Source organism: Pelodiscus sinensis, chromosome 4, assembly GCF_052426305.1.
Source record: "Pelodiscus sinensis isolate ZL-2025 chromosome 4, ASM5242630v1, whole genome shotgun sequence".
In the NCBI taxonomy this organism is placed as follows: domain Eukaryota; kingdom Metazoa; phylum Chordata; order Testudines; family Trionychidae; genus Pelodiscus; species Pelodiscus sinensis.
The window spans coordinates 9,906,326-9,934,147 of record NC_143055.1 but is presented as its reverse complement, the minus strand read 5'-3'; the positions used below and the strand labels follow the sequence as shown (position 1 = coordinate 9,934,147).

General features: G+C 41.3%; 1 protein-coding gene across 4 annotated transcripts in view; it reads right to left on the bottom strand.

Annotated features, from left to right (window-relative positions):
• CTNNA2 (catenin alpha 2) overlaps nt 1-27,822 on the bottom strand; it is a 781,078-nt gene that overhangs the window by 231,079 nt on the left and 522,177 nt on the right. The gene's annotated exons all lie outside the window — the stretch shown is intronic.

The following is a 27,822-nucleotide window of genomic DNA, read 5'->3' as shown; positions in this document are numbered from 1 at the left end:
TATATCTGCAGAGGAAGAAAGTATATGATCCCCCCCCTTACTAATTACTGACATAGAGGGTCAGTGATCATGTCAACAGTGCTTTGTTAGCACAGACCCATAGAGCTGTTTCATGTTACTGTTTGCTTCCCCTCTGTTTTGGATTTTTCTCTCCAATATGTGGCCAACCTACTGATGTTCAGACCAACTCCACTCACGTCAGTGAGAACAATGCTGTTTCATTTTGATAGTATCTGGCATCAGTGCATCTTTTCAAACCTTTCTACAGCATACCACTAGAGTAAAATGATACAGATAAAGGATCTTGTGAAATGTAAATACTTTGCACTGCTTTCTTCATGTTTGGGCTCGTAAAATGGAAGAAAGTCCCACAAAATTGACATTTTTAATATTAATTTAGATATACATTTTTTAAAAAGGGCCTATGATGCTAAAACAGGCTTATAAAATACCATTCAGGAAAAGATCAACCCTGTGCAGAACCTTATTAGTTAATCATTTTTAATTACATGATAAGGAACATTTTATAAATGATTTCTAAATGTCAAATGAGCATCACCTTTGAAGAGCCAAAGTTGATTCTCCCTCAGCTTAGCAACTTTCACCATGATTCATATTTCTTAAATAGAAGTGCTGATGTACTGTAACCACATTATTTTATATAGTAAAACTAGAATATTATGAATTTTAAAAAGCCATGTTAATCAGAATTTTTTTGTTATTGCAAATTTTAAACACAAAGAACAATGCTTTTGTTTTTAAGCCTCTTATAATTTCTCTGCTATCTTGACATTTGTTCACACCATTAAAGCTAAGATGGTATTTAACCATTTAAGCAACAGTGCATTTCACCCACTGGAGTCAACAGCAAAACTTCCATTGACTTAACTGAAAGAGGATCAGGCCCTAAATGAGCAAGGCAGAGCAGTGATGGAACCATCAGCAAGACATTTTCCTGTTTGTTGCAGTGTCTGCTGAGTTTCTGAAGAGAAAATACTTTAGACAATGCTAATTTAGGGCCATATTTTCCAGACCTGGCTCACGAAAATCACTACTGGGTGCAAATGAGGGTTTTGCCTGAGGCAGGTGTGCAGAATTTGGCTCTCTAATTTTAATTACAAGCAGTATGATATATGATCCACAAATAAAAAAGTAACTAACATCATCTAGGAAACAGATTGGTTTAAGCTGGTTCAACAAAAAGCTTCCAAGAGCACCCCAAGACAGTTAAAGTTCTACATATGTTAAAAAAAAGAACTGCCTTTATTTCTTTTGTAACTCCTGTTGCTGTCAGAAATAGTGCTGGTGTATTCGTTTTTCTCCAGGGGTCTTGTCCATATAAGATGTTTTGGTCCATGTAAATCCTCTGCAGGTCTGGTGCAAACATACCAGCTTTCTACACATTATAAGCATGTGTGTGGGGTGTGTTATGCACGCAAGCCACTGCACACATCTACAGAATTTTTTATGCTGTTTATCGGTGTTAGCCATTTCAAATGAGGTTTTGTGAGATTTGAACAATTCTGCCTTTGTGATTTATTCACCTCTGCTTTGGCACCTTATAAATAAGCTAAACCAAATAATCTGTTTTTTAAAAGTGCAGTACTTTTCACAATGAGAGTTAATTCCATTATTTGCTCCAACCATCTCCCTAAAAGGCGAGTAGTTGCCACCAATGCCTTGCTTCCCTTTGCAGAATGATAGATGAACCCTTCACATATAAGATAACAGATATTCTACTTCAGGGATGATATTTTTCAAATAACCACATACAATCTTTTTTCCAAAAAGACAAGTGACTACCACAACATCACACAACAAACTTCTGCTTTTTCGGGTCTCCAAAGGACACCTGCATGTATCCTCTGGGGGGGGTCATGAGATGTCACCTTGGCCCCATGGCATTCACATTAAGCAATATGGCTATAAACCACAATGCTACTTAACAGTATCATTGCCCTAATTCGCCCTGAAATTTAATATAAGAAATAAATTAATATTTCAAATGCAAAGGGGAAACATTTATTGTATTTCGATCCAACTCATCAAAATATAGCTTTTTCTATTCTACTTTCAGGCAGCTTGCATGGATATATTCAAGCACCCTGGCCTTTGTAGTATACATGGAGCAGTGGGAGAAAGCTATTGCTGATTATTGCTTTCAGATTTTGATATTCCACTAATTATGCACAGAGATGTCTATTTTGATCCCCTTATCAGTGTTTTATAGTATGGCTACAAAAAACATGCTTCTGGGTTAAATGTGACGCAGTTTCTCACTCAGGAGATATTGGGGGAAGATCATAGGGTTAAAATATTTTAAATAAAACCCCTTATTATGTCCCACTAGAAAGAAAAATCTCCCTTTTTTTTTAAAGTAGGCAATTAACTCAAGCTGTTCCTTTCAGTTGTCATACACAAGACAAGGCATGGAAAGGACCTTTCATGAGGGTTGTTAATACACCGTCAGTGTTATGGATCCATAATAGACAATCTTTTGCTGCTAACATCAATACACAGTCACAGTGTATCCAATAATGATTCTGAAGGAAATGTTACTGTGTATGCTCTGAATGCATATGAGGGATGATTTATGTCCCTGCCCGGCTTTTTCTTTTACTTCCTATACTACAGAAAAAAAAGTGACATGAAATCACAAAATCAATGCTAATGTATCATATTCTGTATCCGGCCAGAATACATAAATACAAAGAAATGCTAAGTTAAAGCTGTACATTCCATCCTTTACACTCCTCATTGTGCTTTAGTACTGCCAAGGTCTAGCCCCGTGGGTAATCTTACATGCCATATGCACAGGAATATTGAGACATTCCATAGTGGGCTAAGAATGAAAACTTACATGAAGTTCTCAGTCTCCTTGCTTGTACACCTCAAAGAAAGATCATATACCTAAATGCATTTCTATAGTTTTACATAGATAGTATGTTTTCATGGTCAGGGCACTCAGCAACTCTTTAAATGCCTGTATTTAATCAATTTTTTCTGCTCTGATATAAAGCTCAGCATTTGCTTTTTTTTTCTGTTTCCAGACATACTAAATTTGTTTCCTTTTGTGTCTTGTTCTACTCTGGTAGGAAAAGAACATTCTGAATAAAAAGCCCAGTTACATCAGTCGGCTTTCAGAAAGGCAAATGGGAAGCAGCATTTAATTAGCAAGCTTATTACTACTGCTAAAATGTATTCAAATTAAAGAAAAGAGGAAGGAAATGAGGACAAGGCGACAAAAGACGAGGGGGGAAGACTTAAGTGAAGAGGACTAAACCAGGTTTTGTAAAAGAAGACGATTAACCTAAAAGACTGGCAAAGATTAAAAAAAATCTAAGACTGAGGTTGGTAGAGAAAAGCATATAGTTTTACAGAATGAGGAAGCAACAATGGATGAGCTCATAAAAAGAAGAGTAAAATATAGGTTTGCTGCATAAGAAAGATACAGTATAAGGATGGAGGAACATGAAGTAAGGAAAGAGAATGATAGGTAACAGGGCATACAAGATAAATTAGCTTTTTCAATATGTTACCTCCCATGTTATAATTGTGGGAGAGCTGTCCAAAGGAATTCTAGAACTGTTAAATTAAACAGTGCAGTCTGACCTCAATAGAATTCTAACACCATGTGCCTCTGTATTAGTTGTATTAGTTGCAACCCACTGTGGGTTTTCTAGAAAACTAGATAATTGTACCAAAAGCAGTATGCTTTCCTAACAAAAAGTGCCCATTTTCCAAGTGGAGCTTAAACTCAACTGATGCTTTTATAAGCCATACCTTGACTCAACCTCTCTTTCATTCAGCTTCTGTAGTCACAGATATTAAAACAAACAAATATCAGGCATTCTTCTTATGTGCAATGTATCTGTGTACCACAAGGTTGCTCTTTAAGACCACTCTCATGCTAGCAAGTTGAATGTCTAATTATGTGAAGACACATACACTTGTCCTCAAAGCCTGCATTTGTCTGGTATTCTGGGGGAAAAAAGCTGAAGAAAGATAAATACTGGCATGCTCCAAAACCCATACAGTTATTTGAAACAACCAGTCAGAGTATTAATGAAGTAAAAAAAAAAAAACACAAGCAGTCAAAACCATGAAAAGAATTCCCCACATCTTTTATTAGAGCAGAGAAACTTACTGAAAGAACAGGAGGTGAATGCAGTCTGCCTCTGAAGTTGTCTTTTTTAAAAGCCTGACTACATGAAATTAATGAAACAAAGCAACAATCTAGCTAGCAAGAGAAAAATTTGTAATGCAGTGGGTGGCTGTGAAGAAGTCAGCTGAATGCCGAGGAGCACTATAATTCAATTGCAATATGTCTGGTTTACAGTGAACATATTTGCAGTGAAATCTGTATTTCTCTTTAACACAGACATTTTATCATCATCATTATTATTATTATAAAAACTTAACTTGCTGGTACTTAGACACTGTTATTTAGGAATTAGACCAATTGATCTTGTTCTCATTCTCTAGTATCAGTCATCCCAAGCACTCTATTTTCAAGGCCAGAAAAAGGGGGAAGAAGTTGTGAGAAATAATTAAATGTTGCTGACCGAAATGAAATGGACTCTGAGTTCAGAAATGTGCCAGATACCGATGTGAAGAGAGAAGAAAAGAAATGTGCTTTACAAAAGCAGTGTGCAAAACTCAGTGCTTCTGGGACTGAAGAAATACTAGAAATGGCCTGAGTTAGAGTGAACATGTGCTAGGCAAACATCATATATAGCTCTATAATATACCTCTGTCCTGATCTACACCAAGTTCCTGCACTGTTCAAGTCCTCAGAAGGCACAGCTAGTATTGCACAGTTAGGTGTTTGTTGACTGCATGAGATTATGACCGATTCCATTTGTGACATTACTAAGAACTGGAGACAAGTCTCCAAAGGTGACACTGTACAAACTAGTTTTCATACTTAATGCAGATCATTTTATATCATATTTGGCTGAAATGATTAGTGACTAAGCACACAGGCTCAGCAGAAGACATGCTGTTCTCCTGCCTACCAACAGCAAGCTGTAGCAGCAGAATTTAATGACAGCAGACTTCAAATTGTTTTTCAATAAAATCCCCAATAAGAAATATGCAAGTGTGTATTTAACTGATAGAAAAGGGGGTTATCCAATTAAGTTATTCATTGTAGTCTATAACAAGACACAACAAACAGCACACCTAACATGACAAACAGCTGCCTAATAAATCAGGGACTCAAACTGGAAACAGTTACAAGAAGATCTTTTAAACACAGATTTTCTTTCCTATTTGTTTTAAGTCTGTTCCATTTTTATTGCCTTTCTTTTGCAGTCCCAGAATTTGTACATCAGCTGAAACAGAACCTGAACCAAACGAAAATAATACAAAATCTGAAAATCCCAAAACTAAAGTGCGAGATTCATTCAGAGTTATTGAATTCCAGTGGTTTTTATTCTTTTAACAACTACCAGTGCTTAGAAGCACATCTGCTATCAATGGCTTGTGTTCGCAAGACTAGAGCTAAAGTGAGCTCTCTGGAGTAAACCTGAATCTGTCTCTGTAGTTCAATGCTTCTACTGACAGTTTGGCTTGCTAAGAGAGACTGCGGTAAATATTAAAGAATATTAATAAAAATGAGATAAAACAGTGAGGGTTTTTTAAACTAAATTTGGCTCACTACTAAAGTTTATCTTGACAGAAAATTTACTTCTCTGATCCAGATCATTTCCCAAAGCAATTTTCCAACAGCAAACATAAATTTGTGGCTGCCGCTAAAAGGTTTTCAATCCCAGTGCTAAAGAGGCCACTGAACGTCAAATGTTTACCTCAACTTCATGTAAATGTCATACTGTATTGGACACCATTGCTTCACTTTAGCATTAGCAGCTGTTCCCTGCCATGACCTTAAACCTTAATGTGTGACCTTTTTACTTTCCATATAAACAACTACTGGAGAGGATATCATCAGTTCAAATATATCTACATAATATCTTGATTATAATTAACTCATTATGGAATGATAACCCAATAAGCGGCACACATTTTTTGCTACGTGGATTTATGTCAATGGGCTAAGTAATGCCATATAGTACAGAAAGAGCCAAATCAAAGTACATTGCTCCAAATAGGTTGTGAAAATGGCGGTGGTGAGAGAAATGTGATACAGGGCCTAATATAAGAGATAAGGTGAAAGAAAATGTTGCTCATGTGCACCTACATATGGGGCTACAGAGGGGAAAGTAAATGAGCAGGGGGGCAGGCAGTATTCCTGATTCTACTCTATGGATAAAACAGCATGGAGCGGAGTAATCAAACTCCAGAAGTTAATGCTTGCTGAGACAGAATTAACTGCTAATGGTGTCTGCATTAGATAGCAAATTTGAGGAAGTAAACTCACTGGAGGTAACTGGCAACATGCCCAATGAGGATCAGTCACACACAGAAGTGACAGATGCCTACAATGGGATGCTCACAGCAACAGGTCATGATGGGTCATGACACCCACCCTAAGACACGAAGTAGAAAGGAACAAAACCACAAGCTAAATATAAGTCAACAGTGTGACACTGTTGAAAAAAAAAGTAAACATGATTCTGGGATGCATTAACAGGAGAGTTGTGAGCAAGACACAAGAGTTAATTCTTCTGCTCCGCACTGATTAGGCCTCAATTGGAGTATTGTGTCCAATCTGGGCACCACATTTCAAGAAAGATGTGGAGAAATTGGAGAAAGTCCAGAGAAGAGTAACAAAAATGATTAAAGGTCTAGAAAACATGAGCTATGAGGCAAGGCTGAAGGACCTGGGATTGTTTAGTTTGGAAAAGAGACGACTGAAAGGGGACATGATAACGGTTTTCAGGTATCTAAAAGGGTGTTATAGGGAAGGGGGGGGGAAATTGGTCTCTGAGGATAGGACAAGAAGCAATGGGCTTAAACTACAGCAAGGGAGGTTTAGGTTGGACATTAGGAAAAAGTTCCTAACTGTCAGGGTGGTTAAACACTGGAATAAATTGCCAAGGAAGGTTGTGGAATCTCCATCACTGGAGATATTTAAAAGCAGGTTAGACAGGTATCTATCAGGGATGATCTAGATGGTGCTTAGTCCTGCCATGAGGGCAGGGGACCTGACTTGATGATCGCTCAAGGTCCCTTCCAGTTCTAGTAGTCTATGATTCTATGAAAACCAGGTGAGAAGCCAGAAGTCCACAAGATCTAATAAGAGACATTCCTGAACTACTTCCTTTGCCCTTGTCCTTTCACGCATCTTTACCCATGATTGTACTATGTCATCTGTCACCCATATGGAATTTCCTGTCATTTGATGTCATATGATGAAACCAGAACTTGTTTTCAGATGATAGCAAAGAGGAACAGCAAGCAGGGGAGTTTTGTGAGGGAGTTCTCCCGGTCAAGGAGGAGTGAACCTTGGAGTGAGTTTGTTGGCTGTTTGTTGTTGTGTGCTGGCTTCATTGCCATGTGCCTGCTTGATTGAAGTTTACAGTGTGTTCTGGAATGGATGGGGAGGGGGAACTGTATGCTGAGCCTAGGGGCCTGCTAGACAAGGCTGAGATCTTCTTAACAAGGCAAGAGCCCACCATCCTTTGATTTCTAGTCCTTTTAGGATTATTTTACAAGGGAGGTGTGGCTAAATCAGGAAGAACGGGGTGGGGGAGGTTAAAAAATAGCTCATAAGTGACCAGAGAATCTATCAAACAGGAGCTGTGAAGAGAGGAGTTTTTCAAGGAAAGCATGAAAGCCAAATACACCTAGTAAACATTGCCTAAACTTAGGTCAACAACACCATTTCCTCCTGCCAAACACATCCCTTTCCCTCCAAAAAACCCTGCAAGAGTAAAAAGAATGCAGGCAGAAGTGTAGTGGAAGGCGGGAGGGAGGACTACCCCGTCGATTGCACTGAGTGCAGCATGTATGATTACCTGCCTGGAAGGTGGCATATGTTTGCATTTGGAGTGAGCAGAATATAGAACCCAGAGAGCAAGTATGGGCTGAACAGGAAGAGCTATGAGAAACAGAGAGGTACACAGATGAGACTTTCTGGGGCCGTCTCAGCCAATTCTGAAAGCCTCTGTGGCATTGAAGAGGATGACGGTCTCAAGGAAGGAGAATATCAAATTGGAATGGAGGGAAATGGTCTTATAGTTGGGACCCTTCTGCCAGACGATGCCATGGCATGCTCTCACACTGAAGACACCCCCCTGGGAGAGTGTATGCTGTTATTAGGAAGAAACAGTTAATAATACTGGGGGTTCCATAATCAGAATCCCCCAATTATTAGATAATTGGGTTGGTGATGACCAGGAGAATGGCATGAATTGCCTTTTGGGGTTGAGAATCTCCCAAAATATCTAGGCAGGTTTACGTGCAGTGCTGGGGAGAAGCTGGTGGTCATGTGATATGTAGGGAGCCAATGACACAGGAAAATGTCAGAGAGGTCTGAAGGACAAATTTAAGTTGCTAGCAGTGTTCCCTATAAGTTGAGCACTTGGGTGGCCACTCAGGAGAGATTCAGATGCTGCCCAGCTGATTAGCAGAGCACCCACAACATGTGTTTCTGTTGGTGGTGCACATGCACACATGCCTCAGTACACATAATGAAATTTGTTCTGCCCATGGATGGAAAAAAAAACCCACAGAGGGAACACTGGCTGCTAGGTAAGATTAAACCAGGACATCCATAATAGCATGATGCCACCAGGTGGGTTTTGGCTTCCTTGACCATGGGATGCTGTTCCAGGAAAAATGAGTGCTAAGCAGTGATAGGGTCTACCTATCGAGGAAGAAGAGCATATTTGGATACAGACTGGCTAACATTCTGAGGAGCTCTTTCAACCAGGTTCCACAGGGGCAGGTGACAAAAGCCCATAGGTAAGTCCAAAATACGGAGTTTTGGGAGAATAGTTGAAATCTGTGGGGAGCATAGCAACAATAAGGAAGAGATGAGAGAACATGGGGGAAGGGATCAAATCTGTATTTTAGATGTCTGTATATTGATGCAAAAAACGTGGGGAATAAGCAGGAAGAACTTGTACTGCTAGTTGTTAAACATTACGATGACATACTTGGCAATACAGAGAATTGGTGGGATAATACATATAACTGGAATATTGCTACAGAAGGGTACAGTTTGCTCAGGAAGGACAGGCAGGGGAAGGCGGCAAAAAGCATTACTTTATATATGAAGAATAAATACACTAGGACTGAGGCTGAGATGGAAATAGAAGATAGACATGTTGAAAGGGTCTGGGTAAGGATAAAAGGGGTAACAAAACCAGGGTGATGTCATTGTTAGAGATGTCCACAAGTAGTCAACTAGATGACTGACCAATAAGCCTAGGCATATCGGCTAATCTTGTTCATTACTCACATCCCTCTCCCCCTTGCTGCCTCTGTATCAGAGACAGCAATAGGGAGGAGAAGAAGCTGGTGCTCGAGAAAGCCGACTTAAAAGCCAGTTCCCCTCAACACCAGCTCCTCAGTGCTGCCTGCCCCCACTGTGCGCTGCTGCCTCTATCAGAGGCAACAGTGGGGGGAAAGACAGGGGAGGCTGCTGTGAAGGAATGGGTGGGGGGGGCAGAGGAGGCTGCTGCGAGGCAATTTCTGTCCGTGGGAGAGGGGGTCCGAGCTCCCAGCAGACAGTGGCTGCTCCACATCTTTCAGAATGACCTCTGTCTGTGGTAAGCCAGAGCCCATCCTGGAGAAGCCTCTGTCAGTGGGGAGCTCAGACCCCCCACCAACAGGGGCTGCTGCTGCCCCATCCTGCTGTTTCTGGATCAGAGGCAGCAGCACAAGGCAGCAGGAAGGAAGTCTGCATGGAGAGCTGGTTTTTAAATTGGCTCCCCTCATGGACCAGCTCCACCTGTCACCCGGTGCTGTTGCTTCTGACACAGAGGCAGCAGTGTGGGATGGCAGAGAACTCCCCGGGCGTGGGGCCAGGAGCACACTGGCTGTTGGCCCCACTCCCAGAGACTATCGAACAGTCGTGTAAGCCCAAAGATTTCATGTGGTTACACAAATATTCAAATACCCAATGTCTAACATCCCTAGTCATTGCCAAGGTCTTTTATAGACCATATAGCCAGGAAGAAAAAGTATTTCAAGTTCCTTAAAAAAAACAAAAAAACAAAAAAACTAACAACTAACAAAATCCTTCAAAGCACAGGACCTGGGAGTGATGGGTGACTTTAGCTACACAGACATCAGCTGGAAATAATGCAGTAGGACATAGATTATCAAACAAGTTTATGAAATGAATTGGAGACTATTTTTATTTCAGTGGTTGGAGAAAGCTATTAGGGGAGAGTCTCTTCTGTATTCAATTTTGAAGAATAGGGAGAAACAGGTTAAGAATTTGAAAGAAGAAAGCAGCTTAGGTGAAAGAGATTGTGAAATGGTAGACTTCGTGATTCAAAGGAATGATAGGAGGGAATACAGTACAATAAATATAATGGAGTTCAAGAAGGCAGACTTTAGCAAACTCAGCGAGGTTGTAGGTAAGGTCCCATGGAAAGCAAGTCTAAAGGGAAAAACAGTTTGAGAGATTTGGCTGTTTTTCAAAGAGACATTAAAAAATGCACGAAAGTAAACCATACTACTAAATAAGAAAGATAGGAAATATGGCAAGAAACCAGCCTGGCTTAACCAAGAGATCTTCAACAATCTGAAACTCAAGAGCCCTACAAAACGTTGAAACTAAGGGTATGTCTAGACTACAGGGTTTTGTCGATGGAAGTTTTGTCGACAGATACTGTCGACAAAACTTCTGTCGACATAGAGCGTCTAGACACATTCAGTTCTGTCGACAAAGCAAGCTGCTTTGTCGACAAAACCCTGTAGTCTAGACGCAACCCTACAGGCAATAACACCTTCTGTCGACAGAACTCTGTCGACAGAAGGGGTTATGCCTCGTAAAATGAGGTTTACCAGCGTCGACAAAACTGCTGAATTCTGTCGACGTTATGTCGACAGAACTCAGCGGTAGTGTAGACGCAGGTATAGTTTTGTCGACAAAAGTCCACTTTTGTCGACAAAACTCAGTAGTCTAAACACACCCTAAGTCAAAATAGAAAGGATGAATATAATGAAATAACACAAGTATGTAGAGAAAAAATAGAAAAGAAAGAGAATAGAGCAAATGATTAAACAATCAATTTGCAAGCACTTACAGGATACTAAGGCGATACATAAAAGTCAGCTTGGATTTGTCAAGAGCTAATCATGTCAAATAAACCTAACAGCTTTTTCTGATAGGGTAACAAACCTTGTGGATTGGGGGAAAGCTGTAGATATGGTATATCTTGACTTTAGTATATCTTGAACAGTCAGCTGCACACATACAAAATGGAAAATGACAGACTAGGAAGGAACACATGGAAAGAGATCTGGGGGTTATAGTGTAAACTATGTCAGATTTTTTTTTACCAGAGTCACAGAGTGGCTTCCGACCATGTCGTGGAATTGTGGATATGATCTTCATTGCACGGCAGCTGCAAGAGAAGTGTCAGGAGCAAAACCGACCACTGTGCATAGCTTTTATTGATCTAACTAAAGCCTTTAACTCCTGAATTGTTGTGCCCTTTGAACTGTACTTTCGAAGATTGGATGTCCTGATAAATACATCAATGTCCTAAAGTTGTTTCATGACAACATGAAAGTGACTGTTCTGAGCAGCACTGGCTCCCAGAGTGAACCTTTCAAAGTACAAACAGGAGTCAGACAGGGCTGCATCATTGCCCCAACCATGTTCACTGTCTTTATTGCTGTCATTTTTGACCTAATTGCTGGGTAGCTCCCAGCTGGCATTGAAATCATCTACAGAATGGATGGAAAGCTGTTTAGGCTTAGCAAGCTGAAAGCTAAGAGTAAGATTTCCACTACATCTATTGTGGAACTTATGCTGATGACAATGTAGTTTTTGCCCACTCTGAGAAACATCTTCAGTCTCTCTTGAATGTGTGTGCTGATGCTTATGCAAGTCTTGGTCTCACCCTAAACATCAAGAAAACTGAAGTGCTCCATCTGCCCTCTCCAAGTGAGGTACCAAGCGCCCCATCTATTTAAAACAATGGTGAGGCACTGGAGAATGTTGATAATTTTCTCTATCTTGGAAGTTGTCTTTCATCCAAAACAGATATTGATGTGGAATCCAGCATTAACTGAGCTGTTCCAGTGCAGTCGTTGCTCGTTTATGGCACAGGGTTTTTGAAGATCATGACATTTGAACAGATACTAAACATCTTGTCTATCAAGCCGTCATTCTCCCAACACTACTTTATAGGTCTGAAACTTGGACAACCTACAGACATCACTTGAAAATCCTTGAGAGGTATCGCCCACTCTGCCTCCACAAGATCTTGAAGATCAAATGGGAAGACAGGTACACTAATATCTGTTCTAGAAAAGGCAAAGACCACCAATATTCAGACAATGGCCATCTGTCAGCAACTTCGCTGGACTGGTTACATTGTTCAGATGCCAGATCATTGCCTCCCAAAACAGGTCCTTTTTTCTCAACTGAAAGAAGAACACCGGAACGTGGGAGGACAAAGGAAGCATTATAAGGACTTGCTGAAGTATAACTTATAGAAGTATAACATTGACACTTAGGAGACACTTGCCCAGGATCGCTCAAAATGGAGACAAATCCTACGCAATGACTCCCTGCATTTTGAATTTGCCCGCCAATATGCTGAAGAGGAGAAGTGGCGCAGGAGGAAGGAGGGACTGGCTTTTAGTCATGGCCAACAGCCTCCTGCTGAACCTGGAAACATCCATTCTCAATGTGGGGGTATGTCTAGACTACAGGCTTACGTCAACATAAGTTTTGTCGACAGAATCTGTTGACAAAACTTATGTCGACATAGAGCGTCTAGACTACATCCAGTTCTGTCGACAAAGCAAGCTGCTTTGTCGACATAACAGTGTGGACACAAAGGACAGTGTAGATGCAATAATGCCTTCTATCGACAGAACTCTGTCGACAAAAGGCTTTATTCCTCATAGAATGAGGTTTACATACGTCGACAAAACTGCTGAGTTTTGTCGACGTTATGTCGACATAACTCAAAGGCAGTGTGGACTCAGGTATAGTTTTGTCGACAAAAGTCCACTTTTGTCGACAAAACCCTGTAGTCTAGACACACCCTAATAGAACTTGTGGTTCAAGGATCAGCCCTATCAACCACCTGAGTGTCCACAACTCCCATGGAAGATGATCATACTCAGCAACGAGTGATCACCTATCATCATCATCATCATAGTGTAAACGGTGTATTCTCTACAACTCAAAGTCTTAACATCATGAATTGAGGACTACAGTAACTCAACCAGAGGTTAGGGGTCTATTATTGGAATGGGTAAATGAAGATCTTTGGCTTAAAATGTGCTATTACAAGTGCTTGTGAACTAATGCAAGAAGTCTTATGGGTAATATGGATCAACTTGAGTGCCTGGTTTAAAATGAATAAATGTTACTTATAGGCATCACAGAACCTTGGTGGAACTATGATAATCAATGAGACATGGTGATTATAGAAATGCATCGGAATGGCAAAGTAAGTCACATTGGTGAAATGGCTGGCACTAAAATTGAAAGAAAACAGATAGTCAAATATAGTAAACATCTTAAATGAAGCAAACAATCTTATAGCATTTCTATGGACAGAAATTCTGTTTGAATAATAAAAATATAGCAGTAGAAATGTATTGCTGACCACTCGAATGATACCAAAGATTTTAAGAGAACACTATTTTTCCTTAAGGGTAGCACCTTGCCACCATAGCTGAAAAACTGAGGGAAAAGGAAGCCAAACATCAAATGTATTAGCAAAGAAATGAAATGATAACATCAGATACTAACACTAAGGCAAATAAAGTGACAAAGGGATCTTATAAAACTTGATGACTGGACAACAAAATGACAGATGGAATTCAGTGTTGATAAATGCAAAAGAATGCACACTGAAAGATTATATCCCAAATATACTTACAAAACGGTGAGGTCTACATTAGCTTTTACTACTTAAGGAAGTGATCTTGGAGTCACTGTGGATAGTTCTCTGAAAACATCAGTTCAGTGGCCTCAATATGTACCCATAGTATAGCCACTTCTTGAGTACCGCATGCAGTTCTGGTTGACCCACTTAAAAAAAATGACATACTAGCCTTGCAATAGGTAAGCAAAGCGAAACAAAATCGATTAGACTTATAGAACAGCTTCCACAGGAAGAGAAATGAAAAAGACTGGGACTGTTCAGCTTGGAAAAGAGGGGACTAAGTGGAATATGATAGCAGTCTATACAATCATGAACACTGTGGAGAAAGAGAATAAGGAACTGTTATTTATCCTTTCATGTAACACAAGAATCAAGGGTCTTCCAATGAAATTAATAGGCAGAAGGCACACAAAAAAAAAACATGTGGCCAGGTACCTCCTTTACCTCATCAGGTTCAGTATTTCCCCTCTGGCAGTGGGCATCAGAGATCAGTCCCACTTCGAAGGGTTTTTATTCCCTACTTAGGGTTTGTTTTTTAGTATTTACAAGGTGGATCTCAGAACAGGCCCAAGTAGCTTCTTCAGCCACACCAAAAGCAATCAATCCATAACACAAAAAGAGAATATCTTTTCATGCCTTGTCTCAGGGGTGCTGCCTTGTTACACCGGCCTTTCCCAAGAAAGTCAGTTAATTCAATTGCTTCCTCTAAAGGAAAGAAAGCAGTCTCTCCCCTAAGAGAAACCTTTTCTCCCTGCTGTATCATGTCTGTCATCTCTCCTCCCCCTCACTCATCAGAAGAGATTTTTAAAGGTCACAGGCAACCCTTAATTGAACTCAGGTGTCCCTGGCTGACCTGAGGTAACCTCTTCTTAGCTCATGGGGAAAAGGGCCTTCAGTATTCTACCGCTAATATACCACCTTTCCATCACTCTCTGGTAGCTATCTGGTCTGGCTTTGTCACACAAAGTTATTTTCCAATAATGTACAGTCAACTCTTTGCCAAGGGCCTTGTGAAAACCAAAAGCATAACAAGGTTTAAAAAAGAATCAAATACATTCATGGAAGATAGGTCCATTAACGACTATTTGCCAAGATGATCAGGGAGACAACTCCATGGTATGAATGTCCCTAAATTTCTGACTGCCAGCAGTTGTGACTGGACAACACGAGATGAATCACCGAATAAATTGCCCTCTTCATGCCCTCTGAAGCATCTGACACTGGCCACTATCAGAAGTCAGGATACTGGACTAACTGGACCATTTGTCTGACTCAGTATGTCCACTCTCATGTTCTTATGAGGAGTAATGTCATGGTACCTCCACAGGTGCATAGAGCTGATTGTTGTCTCTGTAGTCATACCCATACTTTTCTGCATCCAATATCTATTTCCATGAGTACAGTGACAACCAGAGAGTAACCACAGTAGACTTTCATTTAGGTTATTTTTGGGATAGCTATAAGGATATATATTTATTGTTTCTACTCTGAAGAGTTAGTTGAAGAGTTTTTCCTTCTTTTCTACAGTCATTTTTTTCTATTTCATAGAACATTATTATTCCTAGAACTGGAAGGGACCTTGAAAGGTCATCGAGTCCAGTCCCCTGCCTTCACAGAGGGACCAAGTACCATCCCTGACAAATATTTGCCCCAAGTCCCTAAATGGCCTCCGCAAGGATTCAACTCAAAAGCCTGGGTTTAGCAGGCCAATGCTCAAACCACTGAGCTATCCCTCCCCCCTTGAACACCCTAGTCTTAACTTGCCACTGGAGTTCTCAAATTCAGACTAATATTAGCAGTGGAGGAACTCATACTAGGTATTAATAAAAAAATGTATTGAGTTATACCTGGAGGTTTAGGCTATTAATATTAACCTAATCATGCTATAACATTAGCTCTTGAACCACAGAATAGGGGGATTGCAAAATGTATAGAGCGTCCCCGCTATATGTCCAAGAAATGTTAAAAAAAGGGGATATATAGCGAAAGGATGTAAAGTGGGGAATTTTTTTCCTGTGGCTGATTTCCATTTGCATGAATTGGTCTTTTTTTTTCACAATGGAAGAGCGGGGAATGGGAGGACATAAAACGGAACAGTTCCCACAAGCGTCAATGACGCTAGTGCAGAACTAACGTATGCCAGGGCAAATTATAGCAGGGATACCCTGAATAACTTTTTTCTGCAAGCATAAGGCATGACTTTGATTTTGAGGATTACAAATCAGTAAGATGCATCTGACAAAGTGGGTTCTAGTGTATGAAAGCTATGCCTACATACATTTGTTAATCTTTAAGGTGCCATAGGATTCCTCGTTGTTTGTGATGAAACAGACTGACACAGATACCTCAATGAAAGAAATAAGTAAAACTTACATCAGTATCAGGTAAATTGGTTTAAACACTAATTAAAATGATAAAATACCTGGATGAACTTGACATGATATGGGTGAGTCATCCAGGATTCTACAATGGAAAGCCATGCCTCTCTAAGCTATTTTTGAGCGTATAAATATAGTGGAGGATAAAAGAGAAAATCACAAATTTGGAATTTCAAAAAGCCTTCGATAATATCTTTTAAAAGAGCTTTCTGATGAATATCACAAAAAGGGATATGTTACCTACGATCCTATATTACAAACTGGCCATGCAACAGAAAAATAAAAAGGAATAAATAGCCAATTTTGTACATAATAAAAGGTTAAGAACGGCTTGTCCCAAGATTTCATACTACAGTTGGAGATGATTAATATTCCTAGTAATGATCGATGGAAAAGTGAACAGCAGAGTGGCAAAATTTGCAGACAATATCAAATTATTTTGGATAGTCAAAAAGAGAGAAGACTGAGGATCTGCAAAGGCATTTGCCAAAATGAAGAGAAGGGATAAAGGGCTAATGGATTAGCTTCAGTATGTCAAACGTAAGGCAAAGCAATAATTAGAACTACTTTGCCACAATGCTGAACTCTAAGGCTACGTCTAGACTACGCTAGACTTTCGAAAGAGGATATGCAAATTCTGTGGGAATTTGCATATCTTCTTTCGAGCTCACTTTCAAAAGTGAAAGTAATATAGACGCAGTTTTGTTGGCGAACCCCCCGGTTGTCGACAAGCCACATAAACCTCATTTTTTAAGGAAAAGCGTCTTGTAGACAAATGCGAGGGTTCACCGACAAAACCGCGTCTAGATTACTTTTACTTTCGAAAGTGCCACTTTCAAAAGTGAGCTAGAAGGAAGATATGCAAATTAGCGTAGTCTAAACGTACCCTAAATTATTTATAAGAATTAACTAAAAAGGCCTGACCATCATTCTGGAAAGATCTAAAACCTCTGGGTCAACATGTTGAGGTGATCAAAGCAAGGAAATAACATTTAGAGAGGTGTGAGTAAGGTAAATGTGAGTAACATTGAAAACATTGTATTCCTTTCCTATAAATCATGGGAACATGAGTTCACTTCTGTAGCCCCTAACAAGAAGAGGGATGTAGAAGGGGTTCAGCAATGAGTAATTTAAATGATTAGAAGCATGGGAAAACTGCCATAGAAAAGATTTTGACCTAATAATGTAATAGAGATATAAAGTGTGTATCCATTCCCCCTCTAGTGGCCAGTCCATATAGAGAATATTATAAAAGAAAAATGAGCAAAAAAAAAAAAAAAGACAATGAGAATGAACTTGAAAAAAAGTTGGGAACAGATTACAATAAATATTTCTCCCACAATGCGTATTTATTATATTGCTCTTTGTTTTCTCTCTAATTACTTAGATTGTAAATGCTTTATCTCAGGGACTATTTATTTGTTAAGTGCCTAACACAGTGGGGTTCCCATCTATGACAGGTGTCACAGAAACTATCTTAGTATGAATAATAAATAATAATAATTATCTAGTACAGCTCATTATCATTAGGCATAGCTGAAGCAAAAAGTTGTGCAGATTGTTTTTAATTATGGGCTATCTGTCTGGACAAACTGGAGAAATGGTCTGAGGTAAACAGGATGAGGTTTAATAAGGACAAATGCAAAGTTCTCCACTTAGAAAGGAATAACCAGTCTCTTACATATAAAAAAGGAATTGATTGTCTAGGAAGGAGTACTGCAGAAAAGGATCTAGGGGTCATAGTGAACCACAAGCTAAATATGAGTCAACAGTGTGACACTGTTGCAAGAAAAGCAAACATGATTCTGGGATGCATTCACAGAAGTGTTGTGAGCAGGACAAGAGAAGTCATTCTTCTGCTCTACTCTGCACCGATTAGGTCTCAGTTGAAGTATTGTGCCCAGTTCTGGGCACCACATTTCAAGAAAGATGTGGAAAAACTGGAGAAAGTCCAGAGAAGAGCAACAAACATAATTAAAGGTCTAGAAAACATGATCTATTAGGGAAGACTAAAGGAATTGGGCTTGTTTAGTTTAGAAAAAGAGAACACAGAGAGGACAGTTGGGGAGAAACATCCCCTATCAGATTTTTTTCCCTAATCTACTTTATAATAGAAGTTTGCCTTGTATATAAAATAAAACTTCAACCACTTTCTACAAATCAGCCTTTTTATTTAAGGGTGACATAAGAACTAGTTCAAACTTTCTGCCCATGTTTCACTGTTTCTATGGTTCCTTAATCAGAACTGCTCAGCCATATGCTCTCCAAAAAAACATCTTCATCTTCCTCATATCCAGATGGAACACCTGTTTCTGAATCAACAAAACTTACTGATTCCTTTCCCAACAAGATCAATACTGGCTAACAGGATAGAGTTTCCAAGATATCACTGTCAGCCTGTTAAAAACATCCCCACAAATGTATTCTGGTTTCCTCTCCCCTTCTGGCCTGCTTTGAGATACTTCCCAAATACTCAAATAGTTGCCAGAGGACCCATCTCCTACAGCACCTTCTTTTTTGTGGACATGAGCCTGTCTCATGTCCACAGGCCACCCTCCGTGGCTCATGGGACATATAGCTAAGCTGACCTTAAAATAATTGGCAAGGGCAATGAATGAGTCACAGCCAAAAGGAGTGAGCCCTTCTATTTCCAACTCATAAGGTCACAAAAGGATATGTCCACGAGTTTCAGTAGTTGTAGGAGTCACCTAGAGGATCTCACTGACCAACCCTGAACCAGTGTTTGGGTGCACCTTGAATCCACTTGGCTGATTTATACTTTCCCTTTGATCCATAATGCCATAGTATATACTCTGGGAAAATTATGGCTACCCCACCATAGCAAGGCTGCAATCTCGCCCTGTCAGACTTATGACACTTCAGAACGGCACAACATTTTGTATATGCCCCCGTTTCCCACACACAAAAAAAAAAATAAAAACGAAAAAAAGGAACAGATCACAGGCTCGTGACACTACCTCAGAGTCTGAGTGACTGTCCTTTTGGGTTGTGGTCTCAATGAGCACACATTTCTGCCCACACTCATATTTCCTGAGAAGACAGAACTTTTTATGCATCTCTGTTGCCCAGAGATGAAACCTGCAAAATGACAAAGTTGATGTTTTCTCTTGAAACTCTCCCTAACTCTTCACTTTTCTCCCCATAAGTTCCTCAGTCCATCACTTAGGCTGGCTTTTTGATCAGAGATGCAACCACAGATGTGTTGGGCTCTTCAGCTATTCAACCTCTAAGAAAAACACTTTGCTTCACCATCTCTCTCAGCATAGATAGCTGGTGAGCCCAATTCTGCTCTTTTCCAGGCTATCCAACTCCTTTAAACCTTCCTAGAATAAACAATAACTGCTATCAAGATGGCATGTTTCAGGTAAATATTGCCAGACTGTTACAGCAGATTATTCCACAATTCTCCTCTGAGTGTCTTGCCCCATCCCCTGATTTATCTGATAACAGTCAGTTTCACAGACAGGGTACTGGAGAAGGTGGATTTATTTTGTCTCATAAATACGGCAATGCTTATATGCCTGTGGCTATTCCACGTTTCAACTGCAGTCAAGTAAACAACATAGTTGTAAAGAGTGCATGTTTTGGCTTCTGAAGGCCCAGAAACAGACACATATTTGATCTTTGCCTGATAATTTCTCTTTATTGAAAAAAAAAATCTAGAAAATTAAATTTCAGCTCAGCCCCCCATTCCAATGAACATTTCATTAAAATATCTGAGACTCATTGCTCTCACATTCACTAATATCCCATGGACAGAACTGGAAAAAGAGATGACTAACAGGGATATGTGAGAGGTCTATAAAATTATGACTGTTGTGGAGAAAGTAAATAAGGAAGTGCTATTTACTCTTCATAATTCAAGAACTAGGGGCCGGCAAATGAAATTAATATGCGGAAAATTTAAAACAAACAAAAGGAGCATTTTTTACACAGTCAACCTGTAGCACTCTTTGCCAGTGGATGTTGTGGAGGTCAAGATTATAACAGGGTTCAATAAAGAGATAGATTCATGGAGGTTAGGTCCATCAATGGCTATTAGCCAAAATGGGCAGGGATGGTGTTCCTAGCCCAGTGGTCCCCAACGCAGTGCCCACGGGTGCCATGGCACCCGCCAGGGCATTTGTGTGCGCCCACCGACAACCTGGGCCGACCCCGCCCCCGGCGCGTGGCGCACTGGAGGCGCTGGCCCCAGACGCGTGACACGCACCACCGCCTGGTGCGCGGTGCTCGGGCGGCCCCAGCCCCAGGGCACATGCGGGCGCGCAGCGCCGGTGCCGGCCCCAGGCGCACGGCTCAGGCGGCGCCGCCAACCCCGGGTCCACGGCATAAGGCGCTCGGGCGGCCCCGGCCCTGGGGCACATGCCAGGGCCGGGTGCAAGGGCATCCCCGCCCCTGGCGTGCCCCAGGACGCACGGCCCTGCCCCCGGCGCATGAGTGGCCCCAACCCTCGGGCACCCGGCACGTGAGTGGCCCCGCCCCCCGGGCGCCCGGGAGCCTCTAAAGGTTGGGGACCACTGTCCTAGCCTCTGTTTGCTAGAAGCTGGGAATGGGCAATAGGGAATGAACCAGTAAATGCACAGAAGACTATATGTTTATGATTAGTAAACAGAAAATGAGGTATATGAGTTTGTGAATGGGCACACTGGGTAAGATTTAAATGTAGGTGAAACTTCTGTATCAAGATGCTGAATGAGCCTCATAAAATGTCAAAACTGCATGATCCTCTCCAGTTCGGGGTGGGTCGGCAGGGAGGGGAGTGACAGAATTGCCATGCCCCTGAGCAAAGGGGTTCCATGCTCCTGGAATGGGGGGAGGACCTTGGGCAGAAGGGGGCGGGGCTGGCCCCGCCCCCATCCTGACTCTGCCGCTTTCCCCTCTCCTCCCGCAGCCAGCAGTAGCAGTGGTGACCGGGAGGCCCGGGCCCTTTTGAATCACTGGGCCCAGTGGCACTTGCCTGCTTTGCTCATCCCGTAGGTGGGCCTGCGCTAGCTAATCAGGCTGCATGAAAACTATTCCTTCCAAGATAAAAATCATACTTATAACTGGAGCCAGTTGCTTTAAAGGACTGCCTACGGATTTTCAATGACTTTCCCTCATTGATATGGGAAATACATGCTCTAAAGGAAAACAGCAGAACTTCTATAAATAGTGAAATAGACTTTTTTTGTTTTTCTTCTCTTTGCCCTATTATATCACCGACTAAATATGTTCTTTCAGATGGTCCCTCATTCTAGCAAAAGTCCCAGTGCAGATTTTCATTTGTAAATCTAAATCATGTTACAAATTTCAGAAAGGGTGGCTTCTTATTCATAGTGACAGTCTGATATATTCTGTGATTTCCCATAGTGCCATTACTGGGGCAAATTAAGTGTCAGGTTCCAGACTAATTCATCACTTATTAATTAACAATATCAACAAACCCTTTTTCATTACTGATAACACATTTTACAGACTACCAGAAGGATTTTTTATTACTAACCTTATCTCAATAGCTCTTTCCTGTTATCTACAGCAATAATAAAAAAAATCATCATTCAATCATAATTTTAATGGCTGATCGTTTTTCACTTCACTAAAATTAAATCATAAAAGCTATTTAATTAAACTGAATGGTAATTGAATGACTTTAATCATGCAAAGAATTAAAATGAAAGATGCTTTCTCCCCAAACCTTACAACATGTAATGACAATGCTCTGCCATGTGGCCTTAAAAAACAAACTATCTTTCTTGTTCTTGAATAAACCATTTCGATTAACACCATTGTTTCTTTCAGCCTGTGATGGAGAACTTTGATGCCTTTTGTAAAGTTTATGTAAATAAACAATACAGCATGCTCGCAGAAGTACATTTGTACATGTTGATCTAACTGTGCAGAATATTATTAAAATGGCAAAGTGACAAAATTGATTTCAGTGACACCAAGTCGGCCCTAGGGTAGAAAGCCTTACATATTACAGGACTCTGTAGCACTTTAAAGACTAACAAGATGGTTTATTAGGTGATAAGCTTTCATGAGCCAGACCCACTCCCTCAGATCAAATAGTGGAAGAAAATTGGCACAACGATATATACCAAACGATACAATCAAAAAAATGAACACATATTCCTGCTCATCCAGAAATATAATTTATGCTATCATGTGCAGAAAGTGTCTGTCTGCTATGTACACTGGACAAATGTCTCAGACACTTCGACAAAGAATCAATGCCCACAAAACAGATTAGACAGGATCACAAAGAAAAAAACAGTTTCTTGCCATTTCAATCAGAAAGGGCATTGTTTCAATGACCTGATTACCTGCATCCTGCTTCAAAGACCTTTTCACACCAGACTTGAAAGAGAATCCTCTGAACTGTCATTCATGCTTAAATTCGACACTTTACGCCTCGGTCTAAACAAAGACATTAATGATTTTCCCCATTACAAAGATAGCTTCCCCAATTATCACCTCTAATATCATTAGCTCACAGACATTTACCTCTCCCCCTCCTTCCCCTTCTGTTCTGAAATTTGATTTGTCCTTTTCATATGTGTTTTTTTTTAATTGTATCCTTTGGTATATATGGTTGTGACAATTTTCTTCCACTATTTGATCGGAGGAAGTGGGTCTGGCCCACGAAAGCTCATCACCTAATAAACCATCTTGTTAGTCTTTAAAGTGCTACATAGTCCTGTTTTTTGTTTCAACTACACCAGACTAACCCGGATACATTTCTATCGCTATTTTACATATTACATGCACCTTTTACATGCATCATTTGTGTGGTCCAGAATGTTACACTTCAGGGTGAACATTTGCAGTTCATGATAAAATGTTACAGTACTTTGAACTGCCCTGTTTTTGGTAAAACAGTACAGTTTTGCCTGTTATTTGTCACATTGCAATACCCTGCCTATCCGCTGATAATGAAGTGTATCCAATGCATGGCCTAACAAGCATTTGGGATTTGCTGTACTCTTCAAGTGACCACAAAGAGCAAAATTACTTTATACTTCAAGTTTATGACACACCATTCTTAATCCATATTCTCTATGGTTCTAGAGGACTAAGGAAAAGATTCAAACAAGGAGAGTAAAGGTAACAAAAAGGAAAATGTCGTGTTTAAGGAGGCCATGTGGATGTATTTCAAATCTAATGAGCATGTGAAAATCACAGGTTGGAAAAACACTCATATTTAAATTGAGAAGGCAGCGCAACCACCCACACCTTTCGAACACCATCCCTACAGGAACTAGAAGTGATTCCTTTCAACTACCTATACCAACAAGGGACTTTTATCTCCATACTTTAAAAACTTTAGTTATGGTTCTCAACCTTGTCACCTCTCTGTACCTTGGTGTCATTACTGATCAAATCTGGTTTCACTGCATGAATTAACACAGCTCATTGATTTCATTGAGTTGGGGTTCCTGACAGGATTGCTGTACCACTGGCCAATGTGGGGGCAAAGGGCTTCCAGCAGATGGTGCGAGGTTGGGGCAGCCCTCCCACAATCATTCAGACTGTGCCTTATGGTGCTCCATGGTGATTTAAAGAGCTGCGACAATAGCAGCAATAGCCTGGAGCTCTGGACACTTTTGAATTGCTGTGAGCCAGGGCAGCTGCCCTCTTTGCCCGTCCCCATTGGTGGACCTGCATTGAAGTAAACATCATACTGACGCTCAATGCTTTAACAGGTCTATGCCATGACAGTGTCAATCATGTGTGAGGATTAGAAATAAAATTTGGAAAAAACCTCTGTCCAACTAAGTAATTACCATGTTTGTCTTCCTCCCAGAAGAAAGAAGGGATTTCATCTGCACTAAGTGCAAGCTGGTCACCATTTTGGAAGAAAAAATTAGAGGACTGGAGGCCCAAGTATCAACCCTACGTTCTATCAGAGAGGATGAAGACTTCCTTGATAGAAGGCAGCGTTTAATCCTGCAGCCACAGTAGGCTGAAGAGCCAGTCAGGTCAGTACAGGACAATGAAGAAAACTGGCAGCATGTAACCTCTATAAGGAGAAGGCGGCCAACTCGGGTATCCCCCATTCAAGTAGAGGTAAGTAACCACTTTCAGGCTCTCTGCACAGGCACTGCAATGGAGAATGCTTTGGCAGGGACCTCAGAAGGGAACACTATCTACCGGAATGCATTGGATGCACAGTCCTAGGGATGGGGGTTCCACGACCACCCCCCCCCAAAAGAAAACAGGTGGTGGTGGTAAGGGACTCCCTCCTAAGAGGGACTGAGTCATCCATCTGCTGTCCAGACCTGCAATCTCAAGAAGTGTGCTGCTTAGCGGGAGCACGCATTCAGGATGTGACCGAGAGTTTTCCGAAAGTGATTAAACCTTCGGATCACTACCCGTACCTGCTTCTCTATGTAGGAACTAACGATATGGACAAGAATGACCTTGAGCGGGTTACAGCAGATTATGTAGCGCTTGAATTCTTCAAGGAATTTGAAGAGCAAGTGGTGTTCTCGTCCATCCTTCTGGTTGAAGGAGAAGGTCCAGGTAGGGATCGTTGAATTGAGGAAGTAAATGAGTGGTTGCGCAGGTGGTGTCAGAGAGAGGACTTTGTTTTCTTCGACCATTGGACTCTGTTCTGGGCACAAGGATTCTTAGGAAGACATGGGATCCACCTAACCAAGAGAGGAAAAAGCATCTTCGCAGGCAGGCTTGCAAACCTTGTGAGGAGGGCTTTGGACTAGGTTTGTTGGAGGACGGTGACCAAAGCCCTGAGGTAATTGAGGAAGTCGGACACCGGGAAGAATCACAAGGAGGAACGAGCAACAAAGGAGGACCTCTGATTTGTATGGAGAAGGCAGGGTGATCAACTGGTTATCTAAGGTGTTTGTACACCAATGTGCAAAGCCTGGGAAACAAACAGGAAAAATTAGAAGCCCAGTTAAAGAACTAAGATTTGATTGGAATAACGTAGACTTGGTGGGACGACTCGCATGACTGGAGCACTGTCATGGAAGGGTATACACTGTTCAGGAAGAACAGGTGGGGGAGAAAAGGAGGAGGAGCTGCATTGTATGTAAGAGAGCAGTATGATTGCTCGGCACTCCAGTACTTAGAGAGAGAAAAGACTGTTGAGAGTCTATGGGTTAAATTTAGAGGTGGAAGCAACAGGGGTGATGTAGGGGTTGGTGTCTGCTATAGACTTCTGGATCAGGTGGATGAGGTAGACAAAGCTTTCTTTGGACAACTGAGAGAAGCTTCCAGATCGCAGGCCGTAGTTCTCATGGGCGACTTTAATCACCCTGACATCTGTTGGGAGACCAATACAGCAGTACACAGACAATCCAGGAAGTTTTTGGAGAATGTTGGGGATAACTGCTTGGTACAAGCGCTTTAGGAACCAACCAGGGGCCATGTGCAGCTTTACCTGCTGCTCACAAACAGGGAGGAACTAGTAGGGGAAGTAGAGGTGGGTGACAACCTGGCAAGGGATGTGAAGGGTAACAAGAAAGGTTTCTACAGGCATGTTAGCAATTAGAGGGTGATCAGAGAGGGTGTAGGGCCCTTACTGGATGAGAGAGGTAACCTAGTGAAAGATGATGTGGGAAAAGCTGAAGTACTCAATGCTTTCTTTACCTCTGTCTTCACGGACAAGGTCAGCTCCCAGACAAATGCACTAGGCAACACAGTATGGGAAGGAGGTGGACAGCCCTTGGTGGGGAAAGAACAGGTTAGGAACTATTTAGAAAAGCTAAACATACACAAATCCATGGGCCCAGATTTAATGCATCCAGGGGTACTGAGGGAGTTGGCAAATTTCATTGTGGAGCCTTTGGCCATTATCTTCGAAAATTTGTAGAGATCGGGAGAGATCCCGGATGATTGGAAAAAGGCAAATATAGTGCCCATCTTTAAAATGGGGATGGACAATCCAGGGAATGACAGAATGGTCATCCTTACATCAGTCCCCGGAAAAATCATGGAGGAGATCCTCAAGGAATCCATTTTGAAGCACTTGGAAGAGGGGAAAGTGATCAGGAATAGTCAACATGGATTCATGAAGGGCAAGTCGTGCCTGACCAATCTGATTAGCTTCTGTGATGAGGTAACTGGCTCTGTGGATATGAGAAAGTCAGTGGATGTGATATACCTTGACTTTAGCAAAGCTTTTGATATGGTCTCCCACAATATTCTTGCCAGTAAGTTAAGGGAGTATGGATTCTATAAATGGACTGTAAAAATGTATAGAAAGCTGGCTAAAGTGTCGGGCCCAAAGGGCAGTGATCAACAGCTCAATGTCAGGTTGGCAGTCGGTTTCTAGCAGAGTGCCTCAAGGATCAGTTCTTGGACCAGTTTTGTTCAACATCTTTATTAATGACCTGAATGAAGGGATAGATTGCACCATCAGCAAGTTTGCGGATAACACTAAGCTAGGGGGAGAGGTAGATGCCCTGGAGGGCAGGGATAGGGTCCAAAGTGACCTGGACAGATTAGAGGATTGGGCCAAAAGAAATCTAATGGGGTTCAACAAGGACAAGTTGAACTTGGGACGGAAGAATCCCAAGCATTGTTACAGGCTGGGGAATGAATGGCTAAATAGCAGTTGAGCAGAAAAGGACCTGGGGTTTACAGTGAAAGAGAAGCTGGATATGAGTCAACAGTGTGCCCTTGTAGCCAAGAAGGCTAATGGCATATTAAGGTGCATTAGGAGGAGCATTTCCTGCAGATACAGAGAAGTGATTGTTCCCCTTTATTCAGCTCTGGTGAGGCCACATCTGGAGTACTGCATCCAATTCTGGGTCCCCCACTATAGAAAGGATGTGGACGTATTGCAGAGGGTCCAGCGGAGGGCAATAAAAATAATTAGGGGGCTGGAGTGCATGACCTATGAGGAGAGACTGAGGGATTTGGGTTTGTTTAGTCTGCAGAAGAGAAGAGTGAGGGGGGATTTGATAGCAGCCTTCAACTTCCACAAGGGAGATTCCAAAGAGGACGGGGAAAGGGTGTTCACAGTAGTGGTGGATGGCAGAACAAGGAGCAATGGTCTCAAGTTACAGTGGGGGAGATCTAGGTTGGATATTAGGAAAAACTATTTCCCTGGGAAGGTGCTGAAGCACTGGAATGAGTTACCTAGGGAGGTGATGGAATCTCCATCCCTTGAGGTTTTTAAGTCTTGGTTTGACAAAGCCCTGGCTGGGTTGATTTAGTTGGGATTGGTCCTGCCTTGGGCAGGGGGCTGGACTTGATGACCTCCTGAGGTCTCTTTCAGCTCTTTGAGTCTATGATTCTAATTATACCTCAGATGACTTTGTTCCAATCAGCTAGGGTAACAGACAGAATGCATTTTTTCACATTCTTTATAACTTGATATAATTTCCAAAACTCTTCAGTAACACGTCTCTAAACTAAATGTCTATTAAATTACACGTTGTATAACTTACACTAAATCCTGTGAACAAGTATTATCAAAA